Below are 22,742 nucleotides of genomic sequence, written 5' to 3'. Positions count from 1 at the left end.
AACAGGTGATTAAGGCATAGTATAGTATAGGCAAAAGTTCAGCATTATTTTTATTGTACTCACAAACACACACACAAATATAAGGGTCCTTTATAATTATTAAATAGCCTGTATTGTCATGTCATGTGCATTTGGGACTTGTGAAACATTTTTCAGCATCAAACCATCAATCAGTGAAACAGGTCATAGCTAACATGATTTGGTTCATGAGTTTATTTCCTTGTTCAACATGTTAACCAATAGTTTGTTATTTGGGGAATGATTATGTTTGCAATTATATTGATTTCAACTTTATTTCTAAATCCTTACAGATTTTGAAACTGTTCCAGAGGCCACTAGAAGCAATGCCTACTGTGTTACAGCATTTAAACATGGCCTAACTTTTGGAGCCATCTGCGCGTCCTGTGAGAATTCATTTTCCACCCTTAAAAATGTCTTTAGTGAGCATCGCCAGGCTTTGCTGCATCATCGCAAGGCCAATCTTATCCAGTTAGCATTTGAGCTGTCAAACTGATTCCTGGTGCGGCATCATGGGAAATGTAGTTTTCTTATGGCAAGCTACATAACGTTCATTCTAATTTGTTAACGGACCGATGTATTAACTAGTAATATTATTAATTGGTCTATTCATTTTATATATGTATTTTGTATTTTTCTCCCTCTCTATATATAATATATATTTAGCTCCAAATTTACATATTTAATTACACTGTTTAGGTTATTACCTGCTGCTGAAGCTATTGCTTTCATTGTCCACCTGCCTGCTATTGCTTTCTAAGCATTGAAAATAAGAAGACAAGAAAAGTAAAAGGGAAACATGGAAGTCAATTGAATAATTTCTAATGCACCGTGGTCAACCCTTTCCGTGAGGAAAACTGAACAATTTATTCAACAATCCATTTGAAGCCTTTCCATACCTCACTCTTACATGTCTTACATGTTTCTCTTTTCAATTCCCGTCTTTAGATTATCCCAGTGGCGGTCCGTGCATTTAACACTTAGGCCTTCAGTGAGTCGACCCCTCATGTGCACAGGTACGCATTACTGGGCTGCAAAGGCTGACATTACTATTTATGAGTTTGTATGGCAATCCAGCTCAAAACACAAAAGGCGTAACTATAATACAACATTCGAAAACAACTGAACACAAAACAGTGTGACTCTCAATAAAACGAAATATTTAAATATCCTTTGAGGTTCCTGTTGGTGGGAAGAGAGTAAAATGCCTCTGTTGAAGGGGCCCTCCCTAGTTGTGAGAAAAAAAAAAACACATTTACTAGTATTGTCCAACATTTTGGCTTAAAACAAAAAGAGCAAAGCAAAAAAGATAAAAGCCACCCTTTGGTTGGTTTCACTGACTTTGTATCCTAACTCGTGAGTCATCAATCAATTAATCAATCAAATTTTATTTATATAGCCCTAAATCACCGAAGTCTCAAAGGGCTTCACAGAATGAAAAGAGGTCGTACAGAGACATCTTTTCAGTATAGGGTACACAACAGCATCCCCTGTCAAAGCTCCCAGAAGGGGAAGGAAAAACTCAAAAACCCCAATTTGGGGAAAATCAGAAACCTCCAGAAGGGACCACAGGTGGGAGGAGCCCCCTTCCAGGCCCACAGGTTGAAGTGGATGCTGCATGTACCAGATACAGAAACAACATAAATTACAGAAAACATATTGTGCTATATAGTTCAGTGATGTCTTGACAGCAGGCAAAGCCATTGGGCAGGAACCATCCCACATTCCAGCCAGGTGGACTGCAGACGGCCAAACTCCTAACCCGTGATGGTCGACCAGCGCAGGACCCAATGGAGGCGGTCAAGTCAACCCTCACCATCTAGCTAGCCCCCTCTCCCAGCCGGAAGAGGGTGGCAGGAAAAAAGAAAAAAGAAGAAGGCAACAGACAGGCTAAATTAACTAAATGCTTTTGAATATAAATGTGTTTTTAGTCGGGATTTAAAGATTTCTACTGAGGTGGCTGCGCGAACTTCCATAGGTAGAGCATTCCATAGTACTGGCGCGCGAATGGAAAATGCCCTTGATCTTGACTTCTTTTTAGCCCATGGGGTCGATAGCAAACCGGCATTTTGCGATCGAAGTTGTCGGGACGGAACATAAGGTGATACTAAGTCGACGAGATAGGAAGGAGCTAAACCGTGTAAAATTTTATAAGTAATTAACAGCACCTTAAAATCACATCTCACGTGTATTGGAAGCCAATGCAGGTCAGCTAGAATCGGAGTAATATGATCAAACTTTCTCGTCCTTGTCAATAGTCTCGCTGCTGCATTCTGTACACACTGCAGGCTTTTAATGTAGGACATGGGAAGTCCAGAGAACAAAATGTTGCAATAGTCTAGGCGCGACGTAACAAATACATGAATTAATGTTTCTGCATCGCTAAGAGAAAGAATAGGGCGAATTTTAGCTATATTGCGGAGGTGAAAAAACGCCGTTCTTGTCATGTTATTAATATGTGTTCGAAAGGAGAGAGTGGAGTCAAATATCACGCCGAGATTTTTTGCAGAACTACTTTGGGAAATAATACAGTTTTCTAGGTTCAGCGTGGTATTCTTAAGCAAGTGCTGATGATGAGCAGGGCCAATAAATAACATCTCAGTTTTATTAGGGTTGAGAAGCAGTAAATTGGAAGACATCCATTGTTTAATCTCGGCAAGGCAAGCCTCCAGTTTACTGCACTTGCACGGATCCGTTATTTCTAAGGGCATATAGAGTTGGGTATCATCAGCATAGCAATGAAAACTAATAGCATGTTTGCGTATAATATCGCCGAGAGGAATCATGTAGATGTTGAACAGTAAGGGACCAAGTACTGACCCCTGCGGGACACCACATGAGACGGAGAAAGACTCAGAGATCGCATCACCATAAGAAACACTATGCGTCCTTCCCAGGATGTAAGATCTGAACCAAGAAAGTGCTGATCCCGAGATACCAACACATGATCTAAGACGTTCTATAAGGATATGATGATCAATAGTGTCAAATGCGGCACTAAGATCAAGCAGTAATAATACTGATGAGACGTTGGAATCCAAGGCTAATAGATCATTCGTCACTTTTACTAGGGCTGTCTCAGTTGAGTGGTTGGCCCTAAAACCTGACTGAAGGAGTTCAAATCTATTGTTGTCTATCATAAAATCGCTAAGCTGTTGTGTTACAAATTTCTGAAGAATTTTGGCGATAAACGGAAGGTGTGACACTGGCCTATAGTTAGAGAGATCTTCAGGATCTAGGTGAGGTTTCTTAAGTAATGGTTGAATGACAGCCGTCTTAAAAGTCTCAGGTACAATGCCAGAGGAGAGTGACAGGTTGATAATATTCAAGACAGATGACCCTAAGACCCGGAATAAATCTTTGACGAGTTTGCCTGGAAGCGGGTCGAGCATGCAGGACGTCGGCTTTGCTGCATTAACCAGTTGTGTAAGACACTCCTAAATCAAACTGGGACAGGGTAGCCAGACTTTCATGAACCTGATTGTCCGAACTAGCATCAACAATTACAGTCGAGGTTGTGAGCGGCGCTGCCTTTTTTATTTCTTCCCTTATTAGCTGAATCCGCTGAGTAAAGAATTGCATGAAAGCGTGTGCTGAATGGAGGGAATTATGATTAACCTGCTGCTGCTGTGTTAGCTGCGCCACCGTCTCAAATAAATATTTTGGGTTGTTTTTATTAAGACTAATCATTTTAGAAAAGTAATTTGTTTTTGCTAACCTAAGAGCCTCTTTATATTTCAGCATGCTATCACACCAGGCCTGACGGAAAACCTCGAGTTTAGTTGTTCGCCATTTACGCTCAAGTTGTCTACTTAACAATTTACACGTACGCGTTTCCTCCGTAAACCACGGAGTGTGCCGCTTCGGACGAGTTTTAAGTTTCAGCGGCGCAATAGAGTTTAGGGAATTTAAAAGAACCGAATTAAAATCATTCGCGAGCTTATCGACTGAGCCAGTGAAAGACGGAAAGGCTGCTGTTGCGGAAGGCAGTAATTCAGAAAGTGCAGCAGTGGTTGAAGAATTAATATCACGGCTCTTAAAGCCTTGGTTGTGGACAACAAGACCACACTGAGCTAGGACTTCAAATGTTATAAGATAATGATCAGACATAACGTTAGAATGCGGCAGAATTGTGACGTTTGAGGCAGTTAGGCCATGGGTTAGCACTAAGTCTAAGATATTACCATTCTGGTGTGTTGCTGCTTTTATTATTTGTGTAAAACCAAATGCATCGATTATTGCTTGAAAAGCTACAGTAAGTGGCTCTAGTGGGGAGTTCATATGAATATTGAAGTCACCCATAATTAATATATTATCTGTGTGAGTTATTAAGTCAGCCATAAGTTCAGGGAATTCATCTAAGAATCCAGAGTATGGGCCAGGAGGACGGTAAATAACTACCACACAGAATGGTGGTGAGGAGCTCGATCGCATAACGAGAGCCTCAAATGTCTTGAAAGTGTGACTCGTGCTCGTGCTAAGCCTAAAATCAGATTCTGAAATTAGGGCGACCCCCCCCCCCCTTTTTTACAAGGACGGCCAACATGTGAGCCCACAAAGTTTGCGGGTGAGGCCTCATTTAATGGTAGGAATTCATTTGGTTTTAGCCAGGTTTCGCAGAGACCAAGCACGTTAAGATTTTGATCTGTAATAAGATCATTTACAAGAAGGGCTTTTGAAGGGAGTGACCTAATATTTATAAAGCCGAATTTAAACTGGGACATTTTTCCCGGACTATCCTGAGTCCTCGTGTTGGTAGTACTAATACCAACAAGATTTTTATGGCTGGGGCTTGCTCTGTATTTTGAGTAATTAAAACCTCTTCGCAATGTTAGTAAAGTAGGAATTCGATTGTTGACGACTACAGCGCGCGTATTGATGCTAATATTCCGCCTAGGCACTTTGTCACTAGTCTTACTGATTAAAGAGGCAGGGCTCTTTTCCTTAATCCACACCACCTCAGCAGAAGTTTTATCATTAGGGCATTCAGCATTAGGTATTGAAACAGTGTGTGGATTGCAGTGACCTAGACTAAGTATGCTATGTGTGTTGTAACAGTCCAGCCTAGTGCCGGTTAACTCTAGCCTTAACGACCCCACACCCGTTCTAGCAGGCTCGCTACTCGCCTGCGACCCGACATGCTCTAATGTGGGATGTCATGGAAGGCTCAAACAGTAATCTATGTTTCTAGAAAGAGTGATGGCGCCTTTCCAGTTAGGGTGAAGGCCATCCAACCTCAGCAGGTCGGGCCGGCCCCAAAAAGAGGGCCAATTATCTACAAACTGGAAACCCTGCTCTTTACAGAAACCAGCCATCCACCGGTTAAGCGAGAATAATCTGCTAAACCTCTCATCATTGCCTCTCGCAGGCAGAGGGCCAGAGACAATAACTCGAGTCATATGTTCTCCACAGCCCACAATTGAGTTTCTTAAACCATACATTCAGTCACAAAAAATATGTCTTTAAGAGGAAAATAATCTCAGTATATCTCAGTTTATCCCTTTGTTCAATCTCGCTCACTCCATGCCTCGTCTGAACTCGTCAGCTTCTGTCTTGCTTGCTGAGCTGCGCTGTCAGCGTTGGTGTGTTTCCACAGCATCGCTGCACTCAATCTCTCCTCAGCGACCCGGCGGCCTTTGCCCTCACCGTCACCTTGATGTCCCATCCCATAGATCCGCAGTCCGGATTTCCAGTGTAGGCCTACTCGTATCTTCGTGTAGGGGGTCTGGAACCGGATTCCCTTCTCCTTCAGTGCTGCTTTGATGGGAAGTATGCTTTGCGCCTCTCCATAATGTCTGTTGCGTAATCATTATTGAAATTCAGCCGTTTTCCGGTAATCTCAATCTTCTGTTGCCATGCATTTTTGAGAATCAGCTATTTAACGTGGAACTGTAAAAAGTTCACTATTATTGATCTCGGCGGTGAAGTAGCGGCTGGCTTTGGGATCAGCGCTCTGTACACCCGCTGAATTTGAGTCTCCACTCTTTCCAGCAGAGTGAGGTGCCTTTTAAACAACTCCGTTACAAAGTCGGTGGCAGACTGACCCTCTTTTTCTTCAGGCACTCCGTAAATCCTAATGTTGTTTCTTTAAGAAAGGCTCTCCAAATCAACAAGTTTATTCCGCATCTCTGTGTTTTCTTTCACCACCATCACGAATGCATCTTTCATCTCAAGGCAAGCTGACTCCAGATCAGCAATTCGGGTCTGCGCCTCCTCGATGCTAGCTTTTTGACTCAGTAGCTAAAGCAAAACTTTATCTTCAGAGCTTTTTTGACGTAGTCTTTAAACTCACCCAGGTCCCGTCTCACTTTGTGTCTGAAGTCTTTAAATTCTTTTGATAGTAAAGCCAAAGCTTCGAGCAGAGAGTTTTCACTGGTGCTAGGTATAGCATTAGCTTCACCAGTTACGTCTTCGTGTTCAGCAGACTCGGTCACTTCTGAGTTTTGTGCTGTTGTACTCATTTTCTTGTCAATCTTCTGACTCCTTAACAGTTTCCCTCCTTTCATACTTCGCTTAAAATAGTTTCTGTTCTGTTTTAAAATATTAGGAGGTACTTTTTAGAAACCGACTAACGGGAGCTTGTCACTATGCATCCATCCTGTTGTAAATTAGCCTGGAAGTGTACTGTACAGCACTTTGGTGGACTATGGTCTTTTAAAATTTGCTATATAAATAAAATTGACTTGACTTGACTTGAGACCGGGAGTCCAGTAACAAAGTCCAATGCCACATGAGACCAGGGTCAAGATGGAATGGTATGAGGATACAGGAGGCCTCCTGGAGGTCGGGGAGATGGCTTGCTGCTGGCACAAGTTGGGCATGTGGCCACAAAGTCCTTGATGTCCCTGTACATACCTTGCCAACAAAACCTCTGCTTAACGAAGAAGGTTGTCCGATTGGTTCGCAGATGACATGCTCATCTCGAGCCATGAGCCCACTGCAAGACCGAGGACCGTTGCGGGTCCGGGACAAAAAGCATTTACCAGCTGCTGTTGCGACCTACTTTTCCAACTTCCATTGAAGTCCACTGATCACCCGGTTTTCAGGAACAATAGTTTCTCTGACTGGTCCTGGTGATGAGGTTTCGAACATTCTGGACAGGGCGTCTAGTTTTCCATTATGGGTTCCTGGCCGGAACGATATAGTTAAAACGGGTTAGGAAGAGTGCCACCAGGTTTGTCGGGGGTTCAGTCTGCGGGCTGCTTGGATTCTTATGGTCAGTGAAGATCTGGAAAGGTGTCTGGATGTGCTTCAACCAGTGCCTCCTTCTTGAAGGACGAGGATGATGGCTAGCAGTTCTCTATTGCCCACGTCACACTTCGGCTCGGCTGGACTAAAGCGGTGCGAGTAGAAGGAGCAAGGGTGCACTTTACCATCAACAGGTGAGCGTTGGGACAAGACGGCTCACGCTCCTGAATTCGATGCTTTTCAACAAGAAATGGTAAATCAGGATTAGGATGCATTAGGACAAGTACCTGTGTAAACCTCATTTTGAGGTTGCGGAATGCCCGTATGGCCTCTGGGGTCAACTCGATCTCGAGGTCATTAGCCTTGTTAGAGGTTTCACTTCTGCCCTGTAATTGCGTATAAATTGCCGATAAAAATTAGTGAGTCCCAGAAATCTCTGCAAAGGCTTTCTGGATGTGGGAGTAGGCCATTCGACCGCAGCCTGGATCTTGGCTCGATTGGCGCGTAGCTGGCCCTTCTCCACGACAACCCCACAAACTGAACCGAGGACTTGTGAAAGTCACACTTCTCTGCCTTAAAGTAAAAGCGGTTTTCTAGCAGCCATTGTAAGACATGTTGCACGTGTTCTTGTAGGTTTCTGTAAAAGATCAAAATGTTGTCCAGGTAAACAAAACAAAACTGATTTATCATGTCCCGGAGCACATCATTAATTAAGTTCTGAAACACTGCTGGAGCATTTTTTACCCCAAATGGCATAACTAAATATTCGAAGTGACCAAGTGGAGTCTTAAAGGTGGTCTTCCACTCGTCTCCCTCTCGAATCCTGACCAAATGATAGGCGTTGCTGAGATGCAGCTTGGTAAACTACTGGGCCGAGTGTAACGCAGCAAAGGCGAAGTCCATGAGGGGTAGTTAGTACCTGTTTTTTACTGTAATTTCGTTAAGACCTCTGTAATCTACACAGGGTCTTATCTTTCTTGTTGGTAAAGAAAAATCCTGCCCCTATGGGCGAAGAAGAGGGATGTATAAGACCTGATGCCAAGGATGAGGGGATGTACTACTTTAATGCATTTTGTTCAGGCTGAGATACCTGATATAGCCTTGTCTTGGTTAAGAGTAGCCTGGTATAATGTCAATCGAACAGTCATATGGCCGGTGCAGAGGAAAGGACATGGCCTGGTCTTTACTGAAAACCTCACAGAGGTCATGGTACGCGGTTGGGACATGTTCAAGGTCTATTTTTACACTCGCCTCACGGACTGGCAACGGAGTTGATACATTGTGTTTGTCTTCATGCTTTCTTGTCCCTCCGAACGCAATGGCTGTAAGTCCTGTATTTTGCAGTGTTCTAGACATTGTTTTGGCTGAATGTATATGAATGTTAATGGCCAAATTAGCATATTAAAAGATCGCAAACGTGTTTGTTTAGCATCGCTAATTGCTAGCTGACGTTAGCATCTATGCTAATTCATTTTCTACGGAAGTCATATGCGTCGCATTTATTTCGTTAGCAAAGTGCTAATGCTAATTTCGTTTGTTTTCAGTTTCACTCTGAATGTTCATGAACCTCAAGTCACCCCATTTGTAATAAAAGGAGCAAGACGCTCAGCTACCTGGCTCATGAGACTAACGAGTTTGGCTTGCTGTTGAACAACGTTCACATACCACGTGTATCCAACACGTTGCGATAACAGTACACTTCATGTCATAAATTATATACATGAATGCAAAATGGAAACATTGCTCATAAGTGTGGACGCTGAAAAAGTCTTTGATTCGGTTAACTGGGATTTTCTTTACAGAGTATAACATAAATTTGGATTTAAAGAAACAATCATTAAATTGATCAAGGCTGTATACGACTGTCCCACCGTAAGAATAAAAATTAACGGAAACTTATCAAGCAGTTTCAGGTTAGAAAGGGGCACACGACAGGGATGCCCATGCTCTTCACTGTTATTTGTCATGTATTTAGAAGCGTTGACTCAATACATAAGACAAAATCCATACATTAAGGGTTTGTATCATTGGAGAAAGGGAGCACAAACTAGCATGTTACGCGGATGACATTTTGATGTATTTAGCAAGACAGACAGATTCCCTTCCAATAATTTGCAATTATTTGAACAATGTGGTTGGCTCTCTGGATATAAGATATATAAATATATATATAAATATAAATAAAACCCAAACGCTCACATATAACTACAATCTACCTTTAGATATAACAGCTAAATACTCTATGAGGTGGCAAGCTGGCTCCTTAGGTTAGCTGTGTATCATGATCCCAAAAAAACATACAAAAATGTTTGAATTTAATTATATCCCATTGAATAGAAAGATAAATGAAGACCTGAAAAGTGGAACCTAATTCCATATTTGTCATTATATTCACGGATCGAATCAATCAAAATGGTTCTCTCCTACCAAAACTATTACAGTATACAGTACTTATTTCAAACTCTGCCAATAAAATTCGACCAGGCTCAATTTAATGAATAGGACAAAATGATATCCAGATATTTATGGCCTAAGATATTTTAGATATTTATGCCTAAAGAGAGGGACGGCTGGGGCCTACCTTCTCTGAAGGATAACTATAGAGCATCACAGATTGTGTTGATGAACTGGTGTGATATATCCTGTAACTCTAAGTGGAAAAGTATCGACGAAAAGATCTTTCCTTTTCCATTACAAGCAATCTTGACTGATGCAAACATACAATACTATATTGACATTGTAGAAAACCCCTGGGTTAAATGTACTTTATCCATTTGGAAGAGTATAGTTAAAGAACATGATTTGAGAAAAGACATGGCAAGATTAAAATGGATTGCTTATGATTCGGAATTTCTACCAAACAAACTGGATGCAAGATTTAAATTGTGGACCTCCAAAGGGATAACTATTAAAAATAAGTGGATTAAGGGTGGTAAAGTCATCAGCTTTGAAACCCTTAAAAATGAATATGCATTGGTGAGGCAGGATTTTTAGCGATATCTACAATTGTGTCATTATATACATACAAATATTAACGCAGAATCTGAGGTAAGCAAGGACCTACTACAAATATTCACAAACCTATATGATAGGAAGACAAATACAAAGGCTATATGATTTTGGTATAAATGGTTGACAAGACATAAAACCCACTCCACTGAACATGTCAAGACAATGTGGGAGAAAGAAGGAGAAATATGAATACCTGAAGAGGAATGGTCTACAATATGGAACTTGATAAACTCCCAGAAGTGGAAAGAATTTGGATGGAAGAGCATTATTAGATACTTTATCACTCCATGTCAAACAACACATTATTATGGACGCACTCTCAACTGTTGGAGAAAGTGTGGAACTCGACGAGCCAATCACTTTCATATACAGTGGGCCCCCGGGTTACGAACTTAATCCGTTCAGCGGCTACGCTCGTATCTCGAATTGCTCGTATAGCGGGCAATCCACACCCATGTTAATTCGTGAATGCGTGCAACGCGCGCCGAAGCCTTAGGTAAAAACGACACACTGTATATATATATATTAAAATTGAGTGACATATTCTGCTGTACACTTGCATTATATAATAAATGCAATGGATAAATAGCTTTTACCTTTGAAACGACGAGACTTGAGCTGGGTGTAAGCAGAGGGGGGCAGAGTCCAACACTCAAAGTTAACACAGCGATAGATATGCTATTGGTCTTACAGTGTTACAGTAACTCTTTCAGTCAGGGTGCAAATCACGCAGATACTAAAACATCATCCTCTTATTTCTTTCTTTACCGCTGCTAGTAATTTTAGAAGCTATGTCTAACAGATAAAGTTTGCAAAGTCTTCACAACATTCCGTTTTTCACTAATTTTCTCTTCTTCCTTCCATCCTGTCCCATCAAGCTAGATAAAGGCGTTCGGCCAATAGCATATCGGCATTTCTGTGATTGACGTGTGACGCCGGCCAATAGCATCTCCGTGAGTGAGACCGGGTGACCTTAATCGACCAATAGCATATTCGCATCTCCGTGACCGACTGATAATTATTCGCACTTTATTTTTTTAAACGGTTGGAATGTATTGACAATTAATTTAAAAAAAAACACACATTTAAACCAATGACAATTCTTTGTCCTGCAATCGGCACATTTAATTTCATGTCAGCTGTTTTTCCCTTTAGCTGTACAAACACTACACTTAAATGGTAATTATATTTAGACACCGTGAGTGAGACAGTCAGTGTGACGTTGTAAGACCAATAGCATTCACGTTGCTGCCACAATTATATACTGATGATTTAAGATGACGCAACTGCTGAATCTGTAGACGCAGTTAAGCGAGAACATTTCTACATACTCAATGGCTGGTATGTCGGATTGCTCGTAAGGCGAAAGTTTTGTTCGTAAGCGGAGGACAAAAATTTACCCGATCCACGCTCGTAAGGCGGATTGTTCGTAAATCAGGGTGCTCGTAAGCCGGGGGCCGACTGTATTGTGGAATTGCCCGCTTATCAGACAGTATTTGAAAAATTTCCATGCTGCACTACAAGACATTTTCAAATGTTCAATTCCATTTGAAATGAAAACTGTGTATTTTGGTTGTCTTCCTCAAAAAGGATAAACATTTACTTGGTATTTTACGAGTGGCAAGCAAAAAGCCCATAACAAGATATGGTTGACACAGGGTACTTTGTCAAAGTGGTGGGAAATAATAATGGACATTTATAAAATGGAAGACTTAACTGCACGTGTAAATCAGAAACATGATTGGTCTGAAGAATGTTGGGAAAATGGATAAGGTACATACAAATGAAAAAACCTAATTTAATCCTGATTTAAAACAGAGTTTTGGTCACTCCCTGGTGACGATGATAGGGTTTTGGTCATTCCCGGTTGACTATGTTATCCATCCAGTAAAATAAAAAAAATTAAATGAATAAATAAATAAACCAAATGCTCGACTCACCAAAACGCGTGTCTCCCACTTCTTTCAATACAAAATTCATTCTTCTTTCTTTCCTCAGACTTCAAAGACTTGCTTGTAGAGTTTCTGCGTTTCATTTCCAATAATAAATCCTTTTGTATTGACACGGACGCCAATGCTGAAAGTCGCGTCGGTCCAATTTCCGTTTTGTTCTTCTTCAGCCATTGTGGATTCAAAAAAAAGCGAATAGATTTGAATTTTTTGCTAAATGTCCCTGGGTCTGGCTTCTATGTACGCTATGCCTTATTGGACCGACCGAGAGAGCTTCATCTTTTGGCTCAGGTCCGCATTACAGCAGACAGCGAACCAATCCGCCTGTTGATCTCCCGTTCCATCCTACCCTCACTCGTGAACAAGACCCCGAGATACCTGAACTCCTCCACGTGGGGCAGGACCTCATCCCTGACCCGGAGAAGGCATTCTACCCTTTTCCGACTGAGGACCATGGTCTCAGATTTGGAGGTGCTGATTCTGTCCATAAAAGTAATGAAAAGAATCGGTGACAAAGGGAATCCTTGGCGGAGTTCAACCCTCATCGGAAACTAATTCAACTCGCTGCCAGAAATGCGAACCAAACTTTGACATTGACCATACAGGGACCGAACGGCCCATATCAGGTACCCCATACTCACGAAGCACCCCACCACAGAGATCCCCGAGGGACACGGTCGAACGCCTTCTCCAAGTCCACGAAGCACATGTAGATTGGTTGGCCGAACTCCTATGCACCCACGGGGATCCTGTCGAGGGTGTAGAGCTGTTCCACGGTCGGGACGAAAACCACAATACTCATCCTGAATCCGAGATTCGACTTCCTGACGGACCCTCCTCTCCAGCACCCTTGAATAGCCCTTACCGGGGAGGCTGAGGAGTGTGATTCCTCTGTAGTTGGAACACACCCTCTGGTCCCCCTTCTTAAAAAGGGGGACCACCACCCTAGTCTGCCAATCCAGGGGCACAGTCCCCGATGTCCACATGATGTTGCAGAGGCGTGTCAGCCAGGACAGCTCTACAACATCCAGAGCCTTCAAGAACTCCGGGTGGATCTCATTCACCCCCGGGGCCTTGCTACCGAGGAGTTTTTTTTATCACCTCAGTGACTTCAGCCCCAGAGATGGGAGAGCCCACCTCAGAGCCCGAAGACTCTGCTTCCTCAGAGGAAGACAAAGTCGGTGGAATTAAGAAGGTCTTCGAAGTATTCTGTCCACCGGTTCACAACGTCCCGAGTTGAAGTCAGCCGTGCCCCATCTCCACTGTACACACTGTCAATCGTGCACTGCTTCCCCCTCCTGAGACGCCGGATTGTAGACCAGAATTTCCGCGAAGCTCTCCTGAAGTCATTTTTCATGTCCTCACCAAATTCCTCCCACACTCTAGTTTTTGTCTTGGTGACCCCCGAAGTCGCACTCTGCTTGGCCAGCCGGTACCTGTCAGCTGCCTTTGGAGTCCCACAGATCAAAAAGGCCCAATAGAAGAAGGTTGATACTGTATATGTTACTGTAAAAAGTATAAACATATTTTGAAATGTCTAATGGGTCAGAAATTACAATTATCATTAAGTTTAAGTAATATTATTTCTTTTGCGATTACGCTCCTCCAAAGCAAAAAAAAAAAGCTGTTATTTTCTTCTCCCAAATGCAACCATTTACCCTGGATCTTAAAAAAACGCTCCTTTTGCTAAATCAATATACAAATGATCTATTTCTTCTTTTGGTGTATTCATTTGAATTTTTTCTTCATTTGAAAGCTGATCTTTGCTCATTAAATTACGTTCATAACACTCAGTTCTTTTGCTGTTCTTCTTTATTCCTTTACTTCATGTAATCACGAATGTAATTGCTTTTTTTCTTAATTTAAAGAATTCCCATTTCTATGTATCATTCAAATGGGTGTCATTAAAAATGTGTCTTGCCATATCTTTGACCAGATCTAAAAAAACACTACCTTTAAGTAAATTATTACATTTCCAATAACCACGCAAATTATTTTGTTGTTGTCTGGAGCCCTCTCATTGGATCGAAATTACTTGGTGATCAGATAAAGGGGCATAACTGTGTGAGCAATCTGAAACTAAATGTTGTCACGTTCTGTCTGGGGTTTTTTGGGTTTTTGGATTTAGTTTAAGTAGTTCCTGGTTCATTTCGTCATTCATTCGCGTTGTTTTTCCCTGCACCTGCCTTTCTCAGTCTCGTTAGTTTTATCTCGTCCACCTGTTGTCCGTGTGCCCCTGCTCCTCTCGTGTTAGCCTATCCGTCCAGCTGTAGTGTGTTTTCAGTAATTAGTCTCCTTGTATTTAAACCACCGTCCCTCTGTTGCTTTTGTCGGATTATTGTACCTCGTCACTTCGTGTTCCCTGTGCCTCTGTACTCGTCCTCCAGTCTTCCCCCGTAGTCCCATTTAGTCTCGTGAGTTATATTCCGTTCTTCATTTATTTTGCTACTTTGTCAAGTTTTTGTCTTCTGCTTTTCCTGCCCTGTTTTATTATTAAAAGAGCATTTTTGTTTGAGCAAACCCTCTCCGTCCTCCTGCGTTTTGAGCCCCTTTCCCTCCACCGCCTCACGTCGCCATGCCTCGACGTGACAAATGTAAACTTGATCGTGAAATTAGCCATAGGTCAATTCTGGATTTAGCAGAACCATTTGCATTACTCCACGTAATTCTTTCTGATGAGGATATAAAACCCTCCAAATATCTATTACTGACAATACTTTACATATAAAGGTGGTATTTTTGAACCCTGAGTTTTGATTCAATCTTGCAGGAATTCTATCCACGAGATTGTCCATCATCATCGAGCATCATTAAAATCCCCCCAATTATGATATGTGCTTCATATTTCTTTTTAAGATCATAAAGTTTCAAGCAAATATTTGTTAACATTACTTTTGATTGAGCAATATTGTTTTGATCATAAACATTACAAATAATGAAAAAGGTGTCCATTTTAATGACTAAAATAATTCACTGACCTCCTTCTGACAAAAAATATTCAATTGTGTCATCTCTGAACTTATTAAAAAAAATACTCACACCTGCTGATTGAGATGAGCCTTGACTAAAGTAACATTGGTCACTCCATTGAGTTTTCCAAAACTGTTTGTGATGAGTCTGTCACGTTCTGTCGGTTTTGTTTTATTGTGGGTTTATTTTTGTTTTAGGTTCATGTTGTGTTTGAGATGTAATTCAGTGGGCCCTCGTTTACAAGATTAATCCGTTCCGCGGTTGGGATCGTAACGCGGACTCGCCGTATGGAGGGCAATCCAAAACTATGTTAATTAGCTAATGCGTGTAAAAACCCAGGTAAAAACATTAAAATTTTATAAACTGTATATATTAAAAATTGATATGAAAATAGTATAGTGAGTGCTATTTATATAAATGTACACAAATAACAAATTACAAATATAGAAAGGATTTATTTACCTTTGGGTGACGTGACAAGCTTGCGGTGTTGGATTGTCAGGGCCAGCAACCTTGTTGGCCTAATATAACCTGACATTATCCATCCATCTGTCCATCCATTTTCTAGAGCTGCTTATCCCCACAGGTGTCGCAGGCTTGCTGGCGCCTATCTCAGCTGGCTTCGGGCAGTAGATGGGGGACACCCTGAACTGGTTGCCAGCCAATCGCAGGGCACACAGAGACGAACAACCATTCACGCACCCAATCAGCCAATGCAAACTCCACACAGGAAGGCCAGAGCCAGGTGGATTTGAACTGGGACCTTTGAACTGTGACGCAGACGTGCTATCCACTGTGTCACTGAGCCACCCCTGGCAATATCATAACTATAATAAATTATAATTATAATAACTATAATAAAAGTAAATTTTATTTTCAATGTATTTTTACTAGATATATGTTTAATATATAAAATGATTCTCCATATTCTGTTCTTTTCGTGTAATAATATAGCCTTATGGTTACACTCCCCAGTTTTTGTGTTGAGTTTTTAGCCAATTAGAATTCAGCTAACACATGTCGCCCGGCAGACTTCATGTCTGCCTGAGCCCAAGGCGCTGGGCATTCGCTTGAACAATATGAAGGCTCCTGTGCAGTGTGCAATGACATACTATGTACAGGCCCATATTTTTGTTAGACAGCTGCAATAGCCAGTCTACCCATAAAAATGCCTTCAAGAACCCTCATGTAGAACGTGTCGTAACTGGACGCTCACTGCAGGAAGGTGGTGCGAAATTGATCCACCATGATTATGATAAAGTTATTTTTTTTTAAAGAAAATAATGTGTTCCTCAACCAGCTAACGTTAGCATTAGCGTACATCGAAGCCAGACCCGCAGACGCTTTTTTTTTTTTTCATTTTAACCCACAATGGCTGAAGAAGAGCGAAACGGAAATTGGACCAACGCGACTATCAGCATTGGCGTCCATGTCTATACAAAATGATTTATGATTTCAGTCCTGGCTCATTTCCTTGTTAAAACTTCCTTTTTTGAGCCACATATTTCTCAGTTTTCCTACATTTTTTGGGTCCCCTTCCTTCCTCCTCCCAACTCACCATGCCCAGACGTGACACTTATATTAAATTGCCATTTGTAATTTATCGTAAAATCTTGTTAAAGCTTGCCTGCTCTTCATGGACATCATAAAACTTCGTGGACAAATAATTTGAAATTATTACTTATTCTAAGTTTTGGCACGTAGAATGATAAGTTTTAATCGCTGATGCAAATTTATTGATGTTTATATGCTCTGAAAAATAGCCTGCGTAGCCCAGTAATGCATACGAGGGGTCCAGTCACTGAAGGCCTAAGTGTGAAATGCACGGACCGCCACTCCGAGCTTGTTATGGCCATATTCCATTGTTAGGGTATCTTAGCCTTGGCTAGGCTAGCTTAGCCTTCTTCGTATTTCTTGATTATCTCCAGCTTCCTCTCAATAAAAATAATCTTCTTACTTGTGAAGGGAATCGTATATTATTTTTTTTTATCATTATGTGCTTATTTCTTGTCTAGAATAGTGTGCATTGCTATCCATCTATGCAGTCCTAGTTCATCTAGCCCCAGTCCTTAGATAAAGCTGTTGACGCAGGAAAGTGTGAGCTGGGACCTTGGCCCAGCTGTTGGTTTTTGTTATGTCTTGTAATGTGCAATGCTTTGCTGAATGAACAAAAAGCAGGCAGAGACACTTGAGTGATGAATTAGTGCTATCGGATGCATGAGTTCGTTCGCCATGCTTTTTCCCTGTGCCATGGCAGAGAAAAGTCAATCTTGGCTGGTCTGAGTTACTCATTTTGCTGCTTTGCAGCTACGCTTGTCCTAGTCTTCTTTTAGAGATTTCTCTGACATTACTTCTCTCTTTAACATCATTAGCAATCTTGGGACCCATGGCTAACCAATTCAAGTTTGAATTAAGCACTAAAATGCACTATAAATACGTTTTTGTAAGCACTCACAGGAGAACAGCTGTTAAGAGCTATGGGAGATGAGATTCCTTGTGCACATGCAGTTGCGTGGCCTCGGAGATGTGCTCCTGGAGGACCTAGTTGTTAATGCGGAGGACAAGGAAGCTATCGCCGAAAACAAACGGAAGAACGGTGAGGTGTATGCAGAGCTTGTGCAATGTCTGGACAATAAGAGCTTGTTTCTGGTAATGAGAGACCCCAAACGTAATAGGCAGAAAGCAATGGAAATTCTCTGTGAACACTACGCCGCAAAGGACAAGCCTCGCATTGTGAGATTGTATTGTGAACTTTCTTCATTTCACATGTCATGCAAAAAAACAGGAACCGATTACCGTGTTTTCCGGATCATAAGCCACACTGGTATATAAGCTGCAGGTAATAACATCAGATCTTATTGCAAAAAGAAGGTATATGAAGTTTATATTTTTTTTAGTTATTTAATTTGTTTGTAATTGTTTGCCAACAACAACATCCTCTCTTTAACAGACTGAACATGCCTGCATGTTTAGCCCCAGAAAATGGATATCTGTTCGTTAAATAGCAGTTCAAAATCGAAATCAATACTTCAATAGCATCTTTTTTTTTATCTCCCTTTGTTTGATAAAACACATTCTACATAATTCATATACAATCATAAATACAATCATAAATACATAAATAAAATCACATATACTATGTACTGTATATAAAATTTACACATCACAAATTTACCCCAAATCTTATACATTCTCTTATTAAATTTAGACATGTATTTTTTTAATAATATATTGTTTTAACTCTTTTTGAGCACAGCCATTGATTCACGTCTTTTCAATTATATTTGATAGTTGTTCCATAAATTGACACCTCGAACAGATACACACATTTGCTTGCTGGTGGCTAGCAAAAAAAAAAAAAACAACAACAAAAAAACACAGATAAGCCGCACTGGAATAAACGAAATTCAGAAATTATGAAACCACAGAAAAAATATACACACACTGACGGTAATGCGGAATAAGACAGTGTGATGAAGACAAGGGGGACAATGAAGTCGTGTGGAAGAGGATTAAGAAAGAGGACGGAGTTGTCAATATTCAATGCTATGCTTGTAGCAAAAAAAGGGCAGATGGCTAGAATATGCACCGAGAAGCAAAAGATGACAAGGCAAAGTAGGAAATGAGACACAACACAGCAAGGAAGAGGACGCAGTCATGGACGAGGCCATAACCATGTGAGAAATGACGACAAAGAAACAGAATATGAGCCTGTGTCTTTTTGTTTTTTCAAAATGAATGATTGCTCTACTCAACAAGGCAACAAGAAGGGGATAATGGTGGACTGCAGCGCCACAAATCACATGATTAAAAATGCTACGAAGTTCAAAACCGTTGACAAAAACTTCAGACCTGAGAGTCATGTGATTGAGCTAGCTGATGGAACAGAGGTGAGCGGCTTGGCGAAGATAAGAGGAGACGCTGGAATCTACCTATTGGACAGCGAGGGACATAAGGTGAAAACAAGACTGCATCCCATCATTTCTACAAAACATCTTCTTGGTTAAAGTGGCAACTGCCAGCAGAGCAGAGATTCACTTCAAAGATGGGGACAGCTGGTTGATGCATAAGAACAGTACAAAGTTCAAGATGGACGTGTATGGTAGGCTATATTATCTTAAGTCAAAGTCAAGTTTATTGTCAATTTCTTCACATGAGCTTAACATACAAAGGAATCGAAATTGCGTTTCTCACTATCCTCTGCGTTTTACATGTACAATAACAAAGTGCAGGTGCGCAAGACGAGACAGTCCTAAAAACTAGATTCTTATCTATAGTAATGTAATGTGCAGTATGTTAGCTCTACTTTGCCTAGTGTTGCTAAACTAATAACTAAAACTAAAAACCAAATACGAAAAAACAGGTAAGGCAAGAGTACTCCAAGACAAGACATAAGTAGCAGCTTATGACAAAGCAAGACAACTCTGACTGTGGTTGTCCCAGTTGTGTGCATTTGAGGTAGTTGTTATAGTTCTAAGTGTAATCGCAAGTGCAATAGAAGTATAATTATAAATAAATATGGCAGCAGCAAGTCTGTGCAAATTTTGCAAGTGCATGAGCAAAGTTTGAGTTTGGGAGGGAGGAGGGGTGGGGTGTCGAATGACCTAAACTTCGTCTGCCAGCAAGGTGTTTCTTCTGGCTGAGGCTGAATGTGGGAGAGAGGGGGGGAGAGAGAGAGTTCAGCAGTTTCACGGGTGGGAAGGGGGGAGAGTTCAGCAGTCTCACGGCCTGGTGGATGAAGCTGTTCCTGAGTCGGGTGGTGCGGGAGCGGAGGCTCCTTTACCTTTTTCCGGAGGGCAGGAGGCTGAACAGACTGTTGACGATGATGTTGACAAGGTGTGTGTTAGCTATGACATTCAAACATGGCATAAGTGCTATTCTTTTAATTGCTATTTATTTACTTGCTCGATTATGGAATGTAGTCTGCTGCTCAGGAAGTGAACAGAATAAGAATTTCATTGTGTGGTATAATAATACTATAAATATGACAAACTCCTGAATTGAATATTAGAAATGGATTATTATGAAGAAATGGAGAAAAAGAAGATCGGTCAAGCAAGTAACACACTGCATGACAAAGGCAAGGGCGAGGTGGTCGAGGGACTACTGATACTGATGAGATGCAGACAGATACAATTAATGAAGAGCAGGTAGAACAGCGGCATCCTACAAGACAAAGAAATAACTCAGAGTATCAATGTAAACCTGAGTATAACAAAGTGGGTAAAAGTGGTGATTATTTCTACAAAGTGACTTTTGATGTGCCAAAAACATTTTAAGAGGCTATGGACTCTTACTCCATACATCATCAGCTGATTGTTTGCAACGTGAATGTCCAATATATTTGTAAATTATTTTATGAAATTGGACTGACAAGCTGATGACCTGTGACATCCGGATTCTCAACAAGTCCCTCACGCATGAATCTGTCTCTTACTGCATGCTTAAATATTTTGCACTACATGATATTTTATACTATATTATTAGCAGCATTGTTTCTGTTGTGTTATTGCTCTTTATTGCTTCTTGTTTTTTTTAATTACTATTTGTTGACTGAGTTAATATTTAGCAGCAAACTGTTCAAATTACAGGCATCAGGACGAGGGAAAAGTAACAAAATACATAATAGACTTAACTTCTCTTCCACACCATTACAGTCAACTGCCCGCAACTCCATGGGGTTTTTATTAGACACACCCACACGCAGGTGGATCACATCAGCATGATGACATTGCATGATTACCTAAAATATTTATAAAAAAACAACTTACCCAAGTGTCCATAATATAAAAACATAGATTGCTACAAATTAGAGAGCGTCTCTCAGCACTATTTACTTGCTCGATTATGGAACGTAGCATTCTGCTCGGGAAGTGAACAGAATATGAATATATTTTGCGTGGTATAATAATACTATACATATGACAAACTCCTGAATCTTGAAATCCATATACTCTTGTTCGAAAATCGTTAATATAAATTATACATTTGTAAGGGATTGACTGCCACATAACCACAACAATAATTGAGTGTATAAATATTTTAAAAAAATCTTTATTTGTAATTAATCTTTATTTCGCAATAGGATTCCACTTCTGCGTTCATGTTTTCATCAAGACCAATTATAATGTTTTTTACCAGATCAAATTGCAGCGCTTACTCTGCCACCATAGGTCACTAGCAGTTACAGAAGCTTCCCGAAAGTACGACATTCTCCCCAAAAATTGGCCCTAAATGGCCACAAATGGCCCAAAAAGCTTCATTTGAGCATTAATAAAATGCGTTACATTATCCCTAAGACTGAAGCATGGTGAGTCATGAAAAACGGTCCAAATCTTACACACGATCCCTTTAACGCTCGATTAACGTTTGCTAGCCAAATAATCGCCAAGGGTTACCACTTGAACACGCTTGCCTTGAAATCCGGGCGATATAAATTCAACAAAAACGCACAAGATCGACTTTAAAAGCACACCTAACCGCGCTTTAAAGCACTTTGGCGTTGGTAATATAGTATTATGGAAAGCAAACTAGTGTCCCGTCTTCTTTTGAGATCATTTTACCACGAAGCATAACCGGGAGTATTCTCGGAATTCACTTGATAACGAATGGGATGAGTTATTTATTTCGTCACCATTACCACGGCTGCGATTAAGGGAAAACATCATAGTCGCCTATTATGACCTACAAAGCAACGAAACGTGCTTTTTCATTTTAAACAGACGATAAAACTGAAAAGTGGAGGCGTCCTTTGTCATTTACTTTAATTTAGTCTATATTTTAGATCAACAGCACGGTATGAACAGAAAAGAGGTTAGCGGAACTGAGTTAAAACTACCGTAAAGTGTTGCAAAGGCTGAGTCACGTGATCCGCCCCACTAGGTTGTAGCGGTCCACTAAGCGCTTCGCCACACTAAAAGACTTGCGCGCTCTGTGCTTGGTCTCATTCCCTCAGCAGCTCGTCATTCGCTTTTGGTCACCTATACCGTGGAAAGGTTTGAGCTTTTGTTTACTTCTTTTATGCACATGTTCACTTTTTCTGTCCAGCGCTAATCCTACTAAATCGCCGCATCACCTACAAGGCCTTGGTTTTTGTCTTTTTCATCTGTGCAATTTTTTATGGGGGTTTTCTCGGCGTCAAATATATCACTATTGAAGCGTTTACGTTGGTTTGATATATTTATAGTATTGTTGTAAACTCAAAAAATACATAAGGCGTTTGTGTGCTGACACAACTTGGACCAAGCAGCAGTGTTTGACGCAGACGGAAATTGGATTGAAACAAAGCGGGCAGAAGGAGCTCATCTTTTAAAATGGCGCTGAAAAGAAAAATGCTAATGCTAACGCTGCTGGCCACGTTTGTCGACTGGAGGCCTGGAAATTCGTTTCCATTAACATAAAATAATGTACTGTAAGTAGTCTGTAACGTATTAGGAAAAAATAAAAAAAAATGGTGTCGAGAAAAAAATCGACCACAGTAGTTGTTATATCGGTCTATTTTCGGACGAGTTGATCTATTTTAACCTCCTCTTGCAGTAGTCAATGACGTTGTGAAAAGGCCATTATAACGGCGATCTGCTCCGAATTCATAATCGCTTACCTTTT

The 22,742-nt window shown here is 40.9% G+C and overlaps 1 protein-coding gene and 1 long non-coding RNA gene across 5 annotated transcripts in view; one reads left to right on the top strand and one right to left on the bottom strand.

Annotated features, from left to right (window-relative positions):
* Positions 1-25: 25 nt before the first annotated feature.
* LOC148415273 (uncharacterized) overlaps positions 26-22,742 on the bottom strand; it is a 22,949-nt gene continuing 232 nt past the window's right edge. Inside the window, exons 1-2 of the long non-coding RNA XR_015867392.1 lie at positions 22,738-22,742; positions 26-1,851 (exon numbers count right to left, since the gene is read on the bottom strand). The exon at positions 22,738-22,742 is cut by the window's right edge and continues 232 nt beyond it. This is a non-coding gene — a long non-coding RNA (uncharacterized LOC148415273). The remainder of the gene's footprint in view (positions 1,852-22,737) is intronic.
* Positions 21,953-22,742, top strand: part of cirbpa (cold inducible RNA binding protein a) — a 16,889-nt gene continuing 16,099 nt past the window's right edge. For 2 of the 4 annotated variants that reach the window (XR_015867390.1, XR_015867391.1), the window contains exon 1: positions 21,953-22,132. The gene's annotated coding sequence lies outside the window, so the exon portion shown is untranslated. The remainder of the gene's footprint in view (positions 22,133-22,742) is intronic. The other 2 variants (XM_088428827.1, XM_088428826.1) reach the window with 2 other exon arrangements.

This window comes from Hippichthys cyanospilos, chromosome 12 (assembly GCF_059441005.1).
Source record: "Hippichthys cyanospilos isolate Australia breed blue-spotted pipefish chromosome 12, RoL_Hcya_1.0, whole genome shotgun sequence".
Classification (NCBI taxonomy): domain Eukaryota; kingdom Metazoa; phylum Chordata; class Actinopteri; order Syngnathiformes; family Syngnathidae; genus Hippichthys; species Hippichthys cyanospilos.
This window is presented reverse-complemented; position numbering and strand designations above follow the sequence as displayed.